This window comes from Nasonia vitripennis, chromosome 1 (genome assembly GCF_009193385.2).
Source record: "Nasonia vitripennis strain AsymCx chromosome 1, Nvit_psr_1.1, whole genome shotgun sequence".
NCBI lineage: Eukaryota > Metazoa > Arthropoda > Insecta > Hymenoptera > Pteromalidae > Nasonia > Nasonia vitripennis.
In genome coordinates this window covers 23,810,926-23,827,787 of record NC_045757.1, presented here as the reverse complement: position 1 = coordinate 23,827,787, position 16,862 = coordinate 23,810,926, and the positions used below count along the sequence as shown (strand labels likewise).

General features: G+C 41.8%; 1 protein-coding gene and 1 non-coding gene across 2 annotated transcripts in view; both read right to left on the bottom strand.

The window, feature by feature from the left end:
* LOC100115031 (Krueppel-like factor 7) overlaps positions 1–16,862 on the bottom strand; it is a 378,332-nt gene that overhangs the window by 30,506 nt on the left and 330,964 nt on the right. The window lies entirely within an intron of this gene.
* Positions 11,794–12,009, bottom strand: LOC116415872. The gene has a single exon (XR_004226425.1). It is a non-coding gene; the product is annotated as a small nucleolar RNA U3 (small nucleolar RNA).

The following is a 16,862-nucleotide window of genomic DNA, read 5'->3' as shown; positions in this document are numbered from 1 at the left end:
GAATCCAAATTGCTCAAAATTGGCAATCCATTGCGCGCTCGCGCGGCCAAAAGAGCGACACTTTAATTTATGTTGATGATGCAAATTTAAAGCGAATAATTATCTCTTTGTCAAGCGCGAGAGCGCGGCATTGTACGTAATTAAACGTTGCCTCGTGCCTTGTAATTGACACGGAAAGATAATTACGCGACTCATGACGAAAGTTCGGAATGAAAACACTTGCACCTTTTCCTCGTCCATGTGTGCAGTACCGCCGCCGCCACCGCGAATTATGCCGCTAAATTCGCCTGCCTATTTTTAGCTCGTGTTTGTACGACTTCTCGTCGAGTTGAGTAACACGCGACGTTGCGATTTTTACCTGCACACTCAATCGCTCTGGATTGATTACGATAAAATTTAACGATAACACGCGCACCATCTAACCGTACAGAACACCTCCACATTGAAATGCGCATCGTCGAAAGAATCTCGCGACGCCGTACGATCCCCGGAAACCGAGTAAACCAGTGAGATATCCCGGCCATAAAACCAAGCCGAGCTCTCAAGCAACAGCAGCGGAAAGGTCGGAGCCGCTCTTCCTACACATTCTCGCGTCGTAAAATTAATTCATACGAACAAACAACCGCACGGCCCAGAGGGAAACAAAGATCCGTTCGTCATTGGCGGCGTATAGGTCGATGTCGCGCGAGAGCGCGTGAGAAAACGCTTAGCCGTAGGCGAGTGTGTGTATACTAATGGTCCAGAACGAAGGGACGAGTCGGCGAGATAAGATCGCCGAGAGCCTAAGTGCGATATAATGTCATAACTCTGGAATCCGAGTCGCACGTGTGCAGAAATAGCGCCATTGAAAATTTTGCGTTGTTTTTTTCTTTTAGAAAATTGTTACGCGCTATAGTGTTGTCGAGGCGTTATAAATTTGAATATTACTCAACGAGCGGAGTGACCACTTAATCGTTGCGATATAAGGATCACACGCTATTTACTCGCTCGATTGAGCAGCAATTGTCCGGACGAAGAAGCTTTTGAACAATACACAAAGCCGCGGCCTCACGTTCCGCATAGCCTTCATTGGTCCAACTATAATCGACTCGCTCCATTACTAGCTTCCCTTTGCCCCTGTGTGTATACTTTCTCCTTTACTTGCTTTATTGTTTTAATGCGCTACTCGGTTGCGTTGCGCCTGGCCTCGGTGAGCAGAGAAGTGAGAGTTTACTTTTAACAAGTTCATCGCTGTGATGAGTACGTAAATTTGTTATAAAAATAAATAGTTTTTTAATACATTATTTTAATTGGTCGTGGAGGATAATTACTTCACCGTTGTGATACCGGCTCTCTTAATCGCTCGAGCAACACGATCCGCCGAAACCAGCGTAATTCAAAATAATAATCGTCCGATCAGTCCTTCCGAGGAAAGTGACGTATCGATCGCCTCATCCCCTACAAAAAAGAACGAGACAAAAGACGAAGAAGCAGGGCATTAAAGCGCGTTTAAGCACCTGCGAATTTGCATAAGTATGCCATCGGCGCGTGAAAACCGCGATTAATGCTCGCGAGGAGGTAGTATCATTGATCGGTAATTGATTTAAAGTAGCGGCGGTTCGCTTCTTTAGCATGAGTTATTTACGAGATTGCTTTCATCCGAGACGTCCCTCGATATCATCATGCATTCGATTCAGAGAAGAAGATCTTCTGGAGAACATAAGGGAGTGGCTGCAAGGTGGTAATTTTTGGGGAAATCAGAAGTTGGCGATTGCAGTATTTGATTCCGAGAAGGCGGAACGATGAGAAGTTTCTTCGAATGTTTTTATCGAAGTAACGGCTCGAGTGTTTGAAGAAGAGAGTGGTTGGAGAAGGTACTCGTTACATCTGGCTATACTCGTCGATGTATCGCTGAATTTTTTATACATGATCTTACCGTTCCTATTGAAAAACTCACATAGCCGTGTCTAGACGATCTGGTATGAACTTTTAAATCCGATACAACACCAACGACCCTTTCTGCAGCAGTCCACTCACATAGTCCCGCAATTTACGAATCATAATCATCGCGAGTAAATTTCCCTACTGCACCCACTTCCATTTAATTAGCATCGCGCGCACAGCGCTTTCCGCGAATCCGCGACTTTCTTCCCTTGAGAAAAAAACCAACGCGTGATTCATACAAAGCCAGAGATCTCGGGCGATACAGAAGCCGGCATGTTAAGGATATACAAGTATACCGAAGGTGCAGCCGTTTTACGCTCGGGTTTCGTCACCGCGCACTTACTCATACCTATGTGTATATACATATACTTATACGTGTAACGCGTAAATCTGGGCGCAACAATTAAAGGGGTACATGCGTACGTATACGTATATCGCGCGGCATTAATCGCGAGAGCAACGAGCGGTTGACACACATTTCGCGCGCGCGGCCTACGCGTGCGTTATACACATACACACACACACACACACACACACACACACACACACACACAGAGGATTTAGTCCCAAGGGAGATGTAATCGACGTGCTCGGCAATTTATGCGGTAATTAGGGATCGTATATACAGGATGACGAAAAGAGCAGCGGTAGCTACCGCGCGCACAATTTGTTCGGAGATAGCAGATAAAGCTTTGGTCTATATGTTGCGCTGATGAATGGGATGTATAGTCTGCGCTGGTTTCGCGTTGCGTAAGCGCACGACCTGCATGCGCGTGTGTGTGAGCGACATTTTTGAAGGTGAAGCCGAGGCGTGAAAAGCTAGAGAGTCGTGGGTGTATACGCGAACTGTTTGTTCGGTGTTCCCTGAGTCATCTGATTTATATACTCCCGGCCGGCTTGGAAACGGCTTTCGATTTCCGATGCTTTTAGCGAGTCTTATACGCCCTGAAAAAGCTAAACGTACGCGTTTTTACCCGTTAGAATCTCATGCGGCAACTCGCACCGAGCAAAAACAAGCCACAAGAAACAAACTGCTCTCGAGGCGCAGAAGAAAAGCCAACAACACACAATGCGACACACAGCCAGAGAGAGAGAGAGAGAGAGAGAGAGAGAGAGAGAGAGAGAGAGAGAGAGAGAGAGAGAGAGAGAGAGAGAGAGAGAGAGAGAGAGAGAGAGAGAGAGAGAGAGAGAGAGAGGTAGAGGAGTATAAGAAAATCCCTTTGAAAAACCGAGCAACAAGTATAATCCCTGGCACTTGCCGCATACGCATAGATCCGCAAGCGATAGGAGTATCCGTCTCTCGATTTATTGCCGTTTTACGACTCGGCATGTTATACCCGCGCTTTGCGGCTCCCCGTCATTATATACCGAGCGCGTTGCAGCGCTGCCCAGAGAGTTATGTCCGAGCTCTCTCTCTCTCTCTCTCTCTCTCTCTCTCTCTCTCTCTCTCTCTCTCTCTCTCTCTCCTCTCGGATATGAGAACAATGATTTTCGCGAGAGATCGAGATACATACGGGGGATGTGCGCAACGCGCTGGAGCGTCATTGTGCGATATTGATTATTGTTTCGCCGCTGCGCGATATCCTGTGTGGTGTGTGTACGTGCTGGTATTAAGTGATTTCGATTGTTCGCGCAATGCATTGTCTTCCGGTTGCTCTCTTTGCGCGCGCGATGGGGCACGGGACACGTTTCTTTTTCGTTGAAAGAATTTTTAGAATACGTAGCCTTTTAGTCAATGCTACGAGCGCAGCTGATTTCTCCAAGGCCCGATATAAAAGCAAACGGCTCACTAGACAAAGTCCTCGAAAAGCTATGCTCCTCTCCTCTTCCCAGAAACCAAAATCCCAGACGCCACGAATCATCTCTATCAAAATCCGTTCTATACCCTTAGCACGCGAAGTGAGCGATAAGAAAATTATGCTCATTTGAATTCAATAAACAAATCCCCAGCAGTGCATTTCCGCATCGACGCGTGTGTATGCGCTCACGGCCGATAATCCGGGGGATACGAGGAGGATCCGGCTGTGATTTTTCCGAGGAGACGATCTGATATAGGTGAGCGCGCGGGACTGCGGCGACATAAATCAGACGGATATGGAGAGATTGCGCTGCTGCTGCTGCGAGAGACTACACAGGGTCTGTGCGCGTTTGCGCACGTTACGCGGCGCGGGATGTCTGCGCAGTGGAATATAATTTGATTAGCGTCGTTTGTAACGAGAAAAATCCTCGTCTAGCTGTATCCGGAACGTATCTACTTACGCGATATGATGCAGCTGTGAATAGTTGTGGAATAAATCAAAAGTTTCACTCGCGCGCTTTGATTTTTCAAAAGCCAATCCATTATGCAACGAAACTTTTAACAAGCTACGATTTTAAAACACTCGCTCATTTCTGCTGAAAGGGCTTCAACAACAAATTGATGAACGTTTACTTACGCTCACGTGCAGTGCGTTGCACGTGAGATTTGAATTAATTACGAGTCGCTGAAACCGGAGAATCGAATAATTACCAAGCATAATTTCATCCTCTGCACAATCCTTGCAGCCTCGAGCCAGGGCAAGCATATATATACGAAATTCAAATCCAAACAACAACAAGCTTGAACTAAATCCTAATTTAATACAAAACGCGAAATGCCGCATACGTACGTAGAGGTGCGTACATCTGAAAAAGAGAAATCAACGAGGGAGAGCCGCTCGCGCGCGCGCTCGGCTACTGGGCTACAAATTCACGAGCTAATTAAAGCCATTCATAAAAATGCCAAACCAAACGCAATAAACGTTCCGCTGAACTTGCCGATATATATCTCAGAGTCGCGAGATATATATCGTCGGACCGAGCAAGCGAAGCCGAGAGAACCAATAAAATCCGACGTACCTAATGAGCGGAACTACCGTAGCGGCGAATATAAGACATGCAGCTGTCTATATGCGGGGATAATAATGGTGGCTTGTTATCGGGAGCGCGCGCGCGCGCGAGTGATGCGCAATTATCGCGCGCTTTTGGCGTTATTGTCAGCTACGGTGTGCCCCTTGCTTGTTTTTTTTTCTGTTAGACGAGAGGATGCGTGTGGGAAAAAGCGTGGATTTTTCTCGTGAGTTCCTTTTGCGGGACGGGAATCTTTGGGTGGGCTCTCTGTCACCGGGGGTTGCTTTTTCTTCCGGTGATAATCGAGGTACCGCTAATTAATTGGATCGAGGACTGATTCGAGAAGGGAGGGATCGCGCGGGGAAAAAAGTTAACGGGTAACGACGCGTTTTGAAAAATTCAAATCGACGGAGCAGCGTTAATCGCTTGAGTAACTTTCGAGTCAATTAAATTTTATCTTTGCTAGAAAGATTTTTTTTTCTATGGAAGCGATCGATGCGATTTGTCGAGCAAAACCAGAATTTTCTGAGTATAAGGAAAAAGCTATAGTTATTCGATGAGGCACAACTGTAAATATATAGAGTAACAACTGTTATTTTCATTCTTTCCTAGAATACATTATAGATTTGTAGCCAAAATCGTAGTTTTGCAATTCGAAACCGGCATTATTGTATGCAAATACTCGAGAAAGATATTATTTTCAATATCTCTCTTTGCTCTGGGCGCACTCCAAGCAACTACAGAGCACAAATGCACATATTAAAGGAACAAATTCAAAAATGCCATTAAAACTCAGCGTAAAATCTATTTTCAGAATAATAAACGCTCTACTGTCAAAAACTGATTTATCGCTCGATCCAGATCCGAAAAAAAATTTCGTTTAAAACCTTGACAGATGCATGAGCACACACACGAGAACGAAATTTTCCGTCATCCTTGGGATTTTATCACTCTTTGCGAGAGCATAGTGTCGTAAACACGCGAGTGCACGTATACGTGCACGATTCGAAAAGTCCAATGACTAATTAAGACATGCGAGCGAGAAGCTTATGCACAGTTGTAAAATTATCGTGTTATTCCAGATTCAAACTGGTAATTAAAGGTATAACGAAGCATTTGAAAGTAAAACTATATGCTATTATAAAACGTTTATTGAAATGGATATGCGTTACTCTGAATCTGAAATTAAGATCGCTCTTTAATGACCGTTACACGTGATATAAACTACTTTTATTGCGAGCACGCAACAGTTTTTCAAAACGGAAAATAGCGTTTTACGATGCGAAAATCTCGATGCTTCAAAAATCAAAGAATTTCGTCTTCTTCCCCTTGACGATCTTATATACACTCGCCGGCATATATGTCGCAACTAGGCAGAGTATAGAAAGAAGCCCTGTGCGTGTGTGTATGTGTGTGTTATACACACTGCGTGAGATTTATTCCGTTTGCGCGGGACTAACGAGGTGTGCAATATGGACTAATTAATTGCGCAGATCGGCATAAACCCGGGGCCCACTTTAACTAGCCTTCATTACCCCGTGGAAAATTGCGGGGCACTCTTGACTTTGACACTTTTTTTTTCTCTTTCTCTCTCTATCTCTCTCTATGCGTTAGTCGCGCCAAATGAGTTTTATTGGCTTTCCTCGTTCGCCACTCGTGCCGAAGGCTTGTGAAAGGTGCCAATTTAACTTGTGCACGGAAAGAAATTTTGAAATGTTACAACTCTTAAATCCTCGGAGATGAAACAATCAATCGAACCGTATTGTTATATTACGGATTTCAAAATAAAATAGCGCATCATTCGAGGTTTATAAGCTCCGAGAAAATTGTAGTGTTAAAGTAGGAAATTGGTATTAATATAATTCCAACTGGAAATGCGCGAGTTCCAATATTCTCGGCGTTATGAGAACGCATGCCATTGCGTGCCTCATTTCCATGTTGGAACTCGTACACTTCCAACTCCGAGTTCCCCCACTGCGACTGTTCGTGCGTTTCCGCTATGCCGAAATCTGCGACCCCACCGAGATTTTCTTGAATCAAGAATTGGCAACCGTAGAGGTGTGGCAGTTCGAAATTTCTTTCCGTGTGTAACGGTGACTTATAATACTGCTTGTCTCTATACAACTTTTTTTCTCAAAATGATATTTGTTGTTAACTTAATTTACAATGGCATTTGTACAAAGTTCTGAAATCTTTCTATCTATAATACTCCTCGATAAAAGAAAAAAATCGCCGTGATTAACGACCGCGATTCTACGGATTCCGCTAGAAAAAAATTCTTAGCCATTATCGGCAGTGTATCTTTGTGTATAAGCGAGAGAGAAAGAGAATGAGATAGAGAGGCGGCCGACCTTGAACCGTGACTGCGGAAAAGCTTGTGCAGTGCCAGGTGCATATAACGCGACACCTTGGCTACGCGTCTTATCCCGGAGCGGCATCGCGTGAGATTCTAAGCTGCAGTGCTGAAATGCTGCGACTGGGGGTCAGAGTTCACACAGTATCGGTAGTACCTGTAGGTACTCAACCTATCTGCGAGCTCCATACTTGATATTGTAAATATTGCGATTTTTTCACCGCTAACACGATTGTGCGGAAGGCACACACACCCGCAAAAAGGTGCGATATAGTACACACTTCAGTATAGACAGAAGTTAACCGCAACAACGCTGCATCCATTCTCGTCCGCGATGCACTTGCGGTCAACATGATCTCCCCGTTTAATATGGTTTATGAAATCTTGATATGCGAATTTCACCTTTAATGATTATAAAATCATTGAAAAAAATTGTCAAACGTTTTCAACCTTTAAAAGTTTCTCTAAATGCTTATAAATTTACATTAATGAATGTAGTGCTATCAGTTAAAGAAATCTTAAGAATTGAATTTTAGCAGGTGAGGTTGAATCAGCTATTTAGCGGTCATCGAAAAAATAAGATTTTACCAAAACATATAAATCCAAGAGTAAGTTGCACTTTTTAAAAACTATTTTAATGCATACTTGCCATCCCGCCGCGCCGTCTTAGATTTATGTAACACCCAAATTGTTAGACAATCGTTAAGTTGAACATGGGACCTAAAGTTCAGAATATTTTTAGCTTCGTTAGTACTGAGCTCAGAAAATCACACGATATTATTAAATCTGGTGAGGACGAAATTTACTAACTTTTGCTGTATAATTTACTATAACTTTTATTGGTATTTTTTGAAATCTGAATTAGCAAAAATATGGCGTTGCAGGAGAGATTCGTCTGTGAAAACAAATTTAAAGAAGGCTAAAGGCCAAAAAATTAGGCAAAACCAGCAATAGTTGTATTACTGGTAAACATAGAAGAACCAGTAAAAACATAGAAGAACCAAGATTCTGAAATAGTTTTGAATGTTGATCTAGTTAAACAAGAAAAAACTCTTAACAGTCTCAGAATTGTCTTATATTGTAGAAAAAATTCTGCTCATAAATAGCGCTCTAATTCGTCCAAAAGAATATTTCAAAGCCTTAATTTCGTCTCACAAGTTTTTGATAATTCATTCTTAGAATTGCTTAAAAACCTCTCAAAAATTGATCTTAAAATAATCATAAACTCTATTAAGATGAAATCGTCTTAACAAATCTTAAAAAGTGCCATTTTTGAGATATGTCATTTTGAAATCTTAAAGTGAACTCAACTTTTTTTACGCGGGTATTCTTACTAAGTATCTATCTGAAAGACGAGATAAATATGGAGTTCCTAAAAACTACGAATTCATAAAGTATCACGTAACTGTGTTGCCACTTTACTAAGTGCACCATCGCATCTTAGCCCTTCTTATGCAACCTACGTCACCATAGTCAAGCGGATGCGACACCTGTATACACCCATACCTGCGACCGAAGAGCTTTACGAGTGTCGAGAGGGAGCGAAGCATGCGTGCGCTATATGCAACCATTCATAAATATCGTTGCTGCGCGCTCGAGGCTTGGACGGTAAATCTGAACCAGCCTCGCGTCGTCGCGAAACACACGCGTTTTCTATCTACGATGCAGCATATGATGGACGATGATAGTATATTAAGATGTTGTAAAAGTTTATTCGTTGCCACGCTCGCAATTTTCAACTGCAGGTTCTCGTGAACGTGGCCTTTTGTTGGAGGACAGGTTGAGGGCGGAGTTACGTTAGTTAGTGGCTGCATTAAAATGTATTAAAATTATGATTGTTATTTTTATTGATCGCTATCCATGAAAATATTTCTTGTTTATTTTTATATTATGGTTTGTTTTACGAGTCCGATAATTCATTCATCTAAGAATGAAGAGCATCCTCAAAAGAAGAAAAGAAATTCGATTGGTAGGTTAAGCGAGTCTTTAGAAAAATAGTTAGTGACAGAGGGATTTTAATCTTAATAGACTTATGATCAAAACTTGCACTCGAAAGTTATAAACTTTTAAATCTCCTCAAATCTGATTTTTTTAATAAATACTTTATGAATCAACTTAAATAAATCAAGTTAATTCGTTACTTATAACTTTTAGTTCAGTTTAGTTTAGTTAATGGTAAATTACGCGAGTCCTTAGGCGTATAAACTGGCAAGCAAACGTGCCAGTCGCGGTTTTTATGACGACTGGTAAGATAGCGATGCTTGGGACCTGGAATCGCTGTTTTTCACGAAGTTGTAATATACGATTCGTTAACGAGGTTAATAACTAAAACTTTCACCGGGGCGGTTTACATTTACGTAGGCCCAACCCTCGTGAAAGTTGTAAGGTATTAAACCTTTTTTTTACACATATCAAATAATAATAATAATCAATCAAAATAAACTCCCATATACCTCCGAAACTGAATTCTCTGACATATAGCGAAGTGCGCCATAAGGGGTCCCTTACAAAAAGCCAAAACCGCGGCGGCGGCGTCGGCAGTTGCAATCGATCTCGAGTGCGTTTTTCTCGTTCCTGCTCGCCGGGGCTATATTCTCAGCGGGCTCGCCTTTATATTATGCCCTATCAGCCGGCCTAAACGTCCGCACGTGGAAAAACAGGTAAAACTGCTCTCGCGAGATAGACCGCGGTTGTCCATTAGGCCGTAAAAGGCCCCGCGGCGTCCGTTCTGCAGACGAACCGCATTAGCAGCACACGCCGAGGATTAATTAGATAATCGATTTATTGATTACATAGACTAAGCTCGCGTGTCTGAGCTTAAACTGTGTTTTACAGGATTGTGCTTGAAATGTTCAGAAATTTAAGTTCATTCAAAATATTGTAAATTAAATTTATACGTCCTCTATTTTATAACTAGTTTAATTTCTATAAATTTGTAGATTCATAGTACTTTAATTTGTATAGTTGAAATGTTGAGAGTTAAATTAAAAATTGGTTAATTTGTACATCTGTAAAAGTTACGTAAAAAATATTCATTTATAGAAATTTCTCTGATGAATCAGCCTAAAAAAATCGAAACATTAAATTTTAGGATTGAATAATCACAACGAGCGAATTTTATTATAAAATCGAAATATATTTTGCATGGGATCACGGCCTTGCGCGAGTTCTTCGAATCTCGTGTTAGGAAGGTAGCCAGGGAAAATGAATCTGCTCAATTTTTGTAACTGTTAACTGTATTTATTTGTAAACTGGACTCTTCTGCGGCTCGGTATCTTATGCCAGCCTCTCGCTCCTTAGAGAGCTCGCTCACCTCAAATTCGTATCACGTGACTGTCCCCACACAATTACCCCGCTACATATCTTGTCACTTAATATCATCACACATACATCACATATTTCATTAAAACAAAGCCGATGCAATGAAATCGAATATCGAACAGCCCGAAGGTAAAGTGTACCGCTACGATAGGGGGTGCGTGACCCAAAAAGCTTCGATTAAATTGTATTTTCCGATAATGCGTGCCATCAGCGCCTTGGAATCGCGGCGACGCCTATAGTGTTGAAAGTTAATGCGCGATTATCAATGGGACGTATATGCATGTGGCCGCATTAAAATCGAGTGTGTCGAGGGGCGGGTCAAACTCGAGAGGAGAGTCTCACTGCCTGCAATCACGCGAATAAGCGCATTATTTATAGCAATGCATCGCTTCTTTTATTTATATCTCGACACTGTTGCCACCAGTCGGTTATTATGAAATGTAGTTTATGCAGAAAAATATTCTTAAATTTTTTATTTGTATATAATATATGCTAATCTTCATCTGTCCGTAGGGATGGGCGATACTGTATCGATAAATATGAATATCGTTATATCAGATGGTCGATATCGACATTTTACAGAGTAATACATTATGTTAAACCCTATTACTCTAAGCAGAGCAAAAATAAATAATAAATTCTAAGATTTAGTATTAATACATAGATTATCCGATTCAAATACACACGTGCTTTGAAATTCGTTAGAAGGGCGCTCGGCCGCTCGGCGCTGAAATATTATTTGAATCAACCTACGATTGGAATGGACGAAAATCCAATAGAATATTGGAATAAAAATTCAAGCTCTTTATCTATATTAGCCAAGCGGTATCTGGTCATCGTCGCTACTTCTGTCCCTTCTGAAAGTTCATTTTCTAAGGCTAGAAGGATCATGACACAAGACATAAGTCGTCTGAGCCCCAAACATCTGCAGCATCTTTTATTTTTAGCGCCATTACAAAAAAAAAGATTGGCGCCTTTAAGAGGTTAATCTTATAGAAAAATGATTCACATAAACAAAAATTTAATATATTGTTTGTGTGAATCATAATTTACCAATTAATTATCAAACATTGATCAAGTAAAATAATAAAGATACAGTTAAAAGCAATTTAAAAATTCCAAATTTGTTTTTTTTTTAAAGAAAAAAATGTAAATTACTTTATCTATACATTCAATACGAGTAATATTGCACGTATTGATATTTTGTGGATTGATACATATCTATACTTTTTAGAATATCCCGCATCCCTATAATTGTATGTCTATTTAACGTAACAATCTATTTTAGTCTTATTAGTTTTCTGTTTCTATTGAGGTATAATAAATCAGCCACTCAGAAAGCCCATCCTTCCATGCCTTTCGCATAAAATGCGGGAGGTGAACGATCATCGATGACTGGTATTCCGACGAAAGCCGGAATTCCAAGTCGTCCTCACGCTCAGGAAGGAGAGCTACGTCTCCTCATCGTGGTTGCATCGACTCCTACTTTGGGTAGAGAGTCTGTGAAGATATACTACAGAAATGATCCTGTGAAGTATGATCTTAATTTGACTAGGCGCAGCGGCTTCTATTTGTGCCTATCCGAACGTTACTTCACTTTTGGATGGAGTTTTTTGGTAGCCACCTGGCTGCCGAGATACTGAACCAGTGGTGCGAAGAGAAAGAAAGAATGAGAGAGAGAGAAATAGAGATACGCGCCGCCAGCATGTGAAACCACGTGGTCGTGGCAGACACTGCGCGCGTATACTTTCCGTAATTAATATATTATTTTTGATTTATATTTATTTCTTAAACAAATTGCACCGTTTTATCAATTATTATAATAATGAATTATAAAACATAGCTTTCAAAAAATTTGTTTAATAAACTAAAAAAAAATTACGATAACTGCCATAATTACGAAAAATATTATTCTGTGATACGAACTATATAAGAGCATTATAAAAATCGTTGAAAAGAATCTTGCGCAAGTGATTTTTCTCAAACCTCCTCTCCGCAGCTGTACATACAGATACACTAGCTTTCGATTTATTTACTTAAGCGGCTATTTAGCAAAGAAATAGTGCTTGATCTTATAAAAGAAACCGATGCCAAGGAGATCCAATCCATTCACCGGCACCTGCCCCTCGTCTGTGTAAACTTATCGATAACTGTGTAACCTAACGATCTCGTATAAATCTTTCATTTTCACAGCTAGACAGTTTCCATACGTTATACGGTTTTCCGTTTTTTCCTTCTCTGTCTTTCTCTCTCAGCCGTTCCTTCCACCGTTTCGAAAATCCCCTTATGCCGGCTCGATTCTGCATCTGAGATTCTTTTTTGCATATCAACGAAGCATTGTTAAGCCATTCGAATGAACAAATCGATTGAGCTCGGATATCGCACGAGGTCCGCTGGAAAAACGCTTCGAAAAACGCTTCGAAAAACGCTTTGATGGATATCTGAGCTAGTGCTTTTCGGAATTTCGTGATATCTCAATTTGTATTTTCGAGATTTCGAAATCGCTCTTGTTTCCCTGCAAACTGGTCATGAAAACTGTACGTATGAGAAAAATATTTAGCAAGCATTCAACGACAACGACGTTATCAAGACCGACTCCAAAAACAAATGGCTCCATTTAAAAAGCCCGGATCTGCAACGGTGCTCACACACCGCAGGTATTATTATGCATACAGAGACGAAGCTCGAGCCTCCATCGTCTGCAACGGACAGTTTAATAAGCCCGGACACGCACAAAGTCCTCATGAGAAATTGCACAACGTCGCGCTTGCATACGTTTAAGAAGAGAGACCCTGGTCTCTCATTCATCAGGTCCACTAAATATACAAAACGGCCGATCGAGAGTAGCCGCGCGCAGCCATATAAGTGCGTGCGTCGCGTTTTTACCTACGCTTTTAGAAAGGCATTAGCGTCAGGAGGGCCGATATTTTACACTCTCGCGCGGGCTTCTAATTACCTTTTGAAAAAATGCTAATACGCTACAAGAGAGGAATTTGATCGATGATTCTAATGCGAAGGTCGTGTGTGTGCGTGTGATACGAAGCTTATTTATTGCGCATACGGAGAAGTTATGTGTGTTTTGCTGATGCGGTAAATTGAGTGCGTAATTAAAAGGGCTCTTCCGACGGCGACGAGCGTTTAATTTCGCAAGATTGCGAAGTCTGTTACAATAAAATCTCGGGGCTGTAGGCTAAAGCACCGAAAATTTTTCGATCGTTTCGGATCAAACGCAATATTTAATCGCACGATATATAGATATCGGCGAATTCTCACGAGCGGTTGTGCTGCTGTGTTCGTTTTGAAAGTGTGTGCGCATAGAGAGCGAGAGAGAGAGAGAGAGAGAGAGAGAGAGAGAGAGAGAGAGAGAGAGAGAGAGAGAGAGAGAGAAGCACCTTACGAAACTGTCGACGGCCGATGCAGTCGATATGTTTCAGATGCAAATGGAGAGACCGATCGCTCTGCGCCTCGTCAAGTCTCGACTCTGATCTGGATACGTGCGGCATTTTTCTGCTCTATATTCGCTGTGTTTATGCTAATTTTTACTAGAACTGGAGCTTGTACAAACGACTATTTTTCTGAAACTGTCGTCGGGAGATCGAGTTGGGCTGTTTGGAAACGCTTTGCACTTGTTGCGCTGACGTGCGCATTAATTTTGTTTCTTCCATGTAAACGCCAAAGATTTTGGAAAATAACAGCAACTTTTATTTTAAATGAAGTAAATACAAAAAAAATGTGAGAATGTAAGGCTATATTTGTGCGAAAACCCCATTTACACATCTCCCTTCCACCTACCGTTTTTTTTTCTTCAATATCTCACATCAGCCAACACTCGACATGCCTATATTTCGAAAAGTGACGTGTCGTCGTGGCTCACTGACGGCCGAGATAATCGCGCGGGAATTCGCGCAATCGGCATTTATGGCTACATGCACACGGTCTATCTCTTTCCGAAAAGAAATCTAGCAATGGATTTCGTGGACATGTGGGAGACGTCGATCTAAGCATATATCGGCGAGCCTCGAATGTTTTTGGCGTGACTTCGTCGCGTGATGAAATTAGACGGGAATTTTGTATCATATGCCTCTTTGCTATTAAATATTCCATCTGACTGTATTAGAGTATATTTTAATAATATCGTGTATCTTTATGTAAATAAATAAATTCGTATTTCTATATTATTGAGTAAAAAAAATTAATCATTTTATGCAAATTTCTGACTACCGAGCATTTGTATACTCCTCTAATTATATTACAATTGCAAAAATAAAAGGCCTTGATTAAAAACCCATCGTCGTCAAGACGTCTTTCCAACGATTGCACCCCGACATTTTTAATAAACGAATCAACAGCAGCTTCCACACTTCAAAGCGGCAGCCGCTCGGACGCCGGCGTTTAATTTTCGCTGCACGAGGCACGGCTCTTGTGCAGTGTATGGGCTAGAGCGCGCGCCGACAATTGGCTCTTTCAACTCTAGACTCTCTCGAGTATACACATGGCAGTCCCGGGCCGTTCGCTCGTATAACTCAATTCCGACTCGTGCACATACTAATTGTATAAAGAGTTCGCGTCGCGACGGCAAAATCGCTCGAGCGGGACGCGTGCATGTGTGTGTGTATATATATATATATATATATATATATAAATATATATATATATACATGTACACGGATGTGTGTGTATATATATATATATATATATATGTACACGGATGCCGTTATGCAAATCAATGTTAATTAACATCCAGCGCCCGCTGCTTCGAGAGACTGGCCGCTGCGGTATTTCCATCTAGAGAATGTCTTCTTGAGTGCGTTCGTCGACGCGCTGACCTTTGATGCATTTTTTCAGGGCAGTTGCTGGTCAAGTTTAGGATATCTAATTTATCTTCGAATTTTATGCATATGATTCGAAAATAATGTTTGCATAATTTGATTCTTGAGAAGACGTTTACTCTGCGATTAGACAAAAATAAATTTGAGTTGCACGAGAGCAAAAACAATCATCGATCAGTCAGTGCACGAACTTCCTCATCCCCCGCACGCTTCTCTCTCTCTCTCTCTCTCTCTCTCTCTCTCTCTCTCTCTCTCTCTTTTTTTTGAAAGTTATATAAATCAAAGAGATCCCAATCTGCCGGAATCATCCTCCTCGTCTCGCCCCACGTATATAATGGCTCGTGGAATCTTATTATAAAGACTGACATCGGCTCTCGCTCACGATATGCGCGGCAAAACTTTATCGAAAATCTCGCGACATCTGCTCTTCCCCTTTATATGCGCTCACGACTATTCACGTATATAATACAAAACATTGCCCTTATATTTATATATATGTACGTGTACTTATACGAGCACAAACGTACACCTGCTGCGGCAAACGGGCGCCGCGCGCGTAGGCGTGTAAAGATATTTGTGTGTGTGTGTGTGTGCATAGCTCTCCAGAGAAAGGAGAACCTCTAAAGTCGCGGCGCTCTCGCTTATAATGGAATAGTTCGTACCGGCGATTTATCGCGACTATTTCCATGTCGGGGCGGGGGTACATATAGCGGCTCCTCTTTCCTTACAACCTCTCCACGGCGGCTTCTCCGTTTGTCGCGCACTCTTTTTCGCTCCCGCGGCTATCGTAAAGCTAAGCTGACAGGTGCTGCGGGTTTGTATGGGTCAGGGGGGAGAGAATTGAAATTTGAATCGACGGAATTCCAATGTGATTATAGGCATTTATCGAATTTGTATGTAATAACGATTCTATTGAATTTCTCGGTTATGTATCCGATCGCTAATTATTTCGTATTTTATACAGTCCAGCCGTCACGGTAGTGCAGAGTATCGTCCACCTGCCGCAAAGGATCTTGTGACTCACGGGTCGAGTGTATATACCAGCTCTCAGCTACAAATTTGTGACTAACGTATCCGCTTATAAATAAACATCGGCACGGGGCGCAGCAGTGTCTATATCTCGGGAGAAGGAGAGTAGCAGGTACGACTGCCTTATGTATGAGGGCGAGCTTAGAGCGAGATTTCCCGCGGCGAACAAAGCGAACGAGTTCGCATCATCCATCTCGATGCTGGAGCACTCGAGAATCGATATTCGGTATATTGCTCTTCTGCGAATCAAGTGTATAGATACTGCACCTAACGTATTTTTTAAGCTGAAATGCGCCGAGGATTTTTCAGGCCGATTTGATGGTTGAATTCAATTTTGTAAATACGTTATATTGCGCAACGCATGAAGCGATGGAGAAGGAAATAAAAATGTCGCGAAAAACGAAGAATCGAAGGGACAAGGGGACCAGCTTTTGTTTCTCTTCAAAGTGCCGTTTCCTGTACCAATAATACGCCCTTTTCTTATACACACCAGCGGCCGTCAGAGGACGGCTAAAAGGAAGAGAGAAAAATAGCTCTCT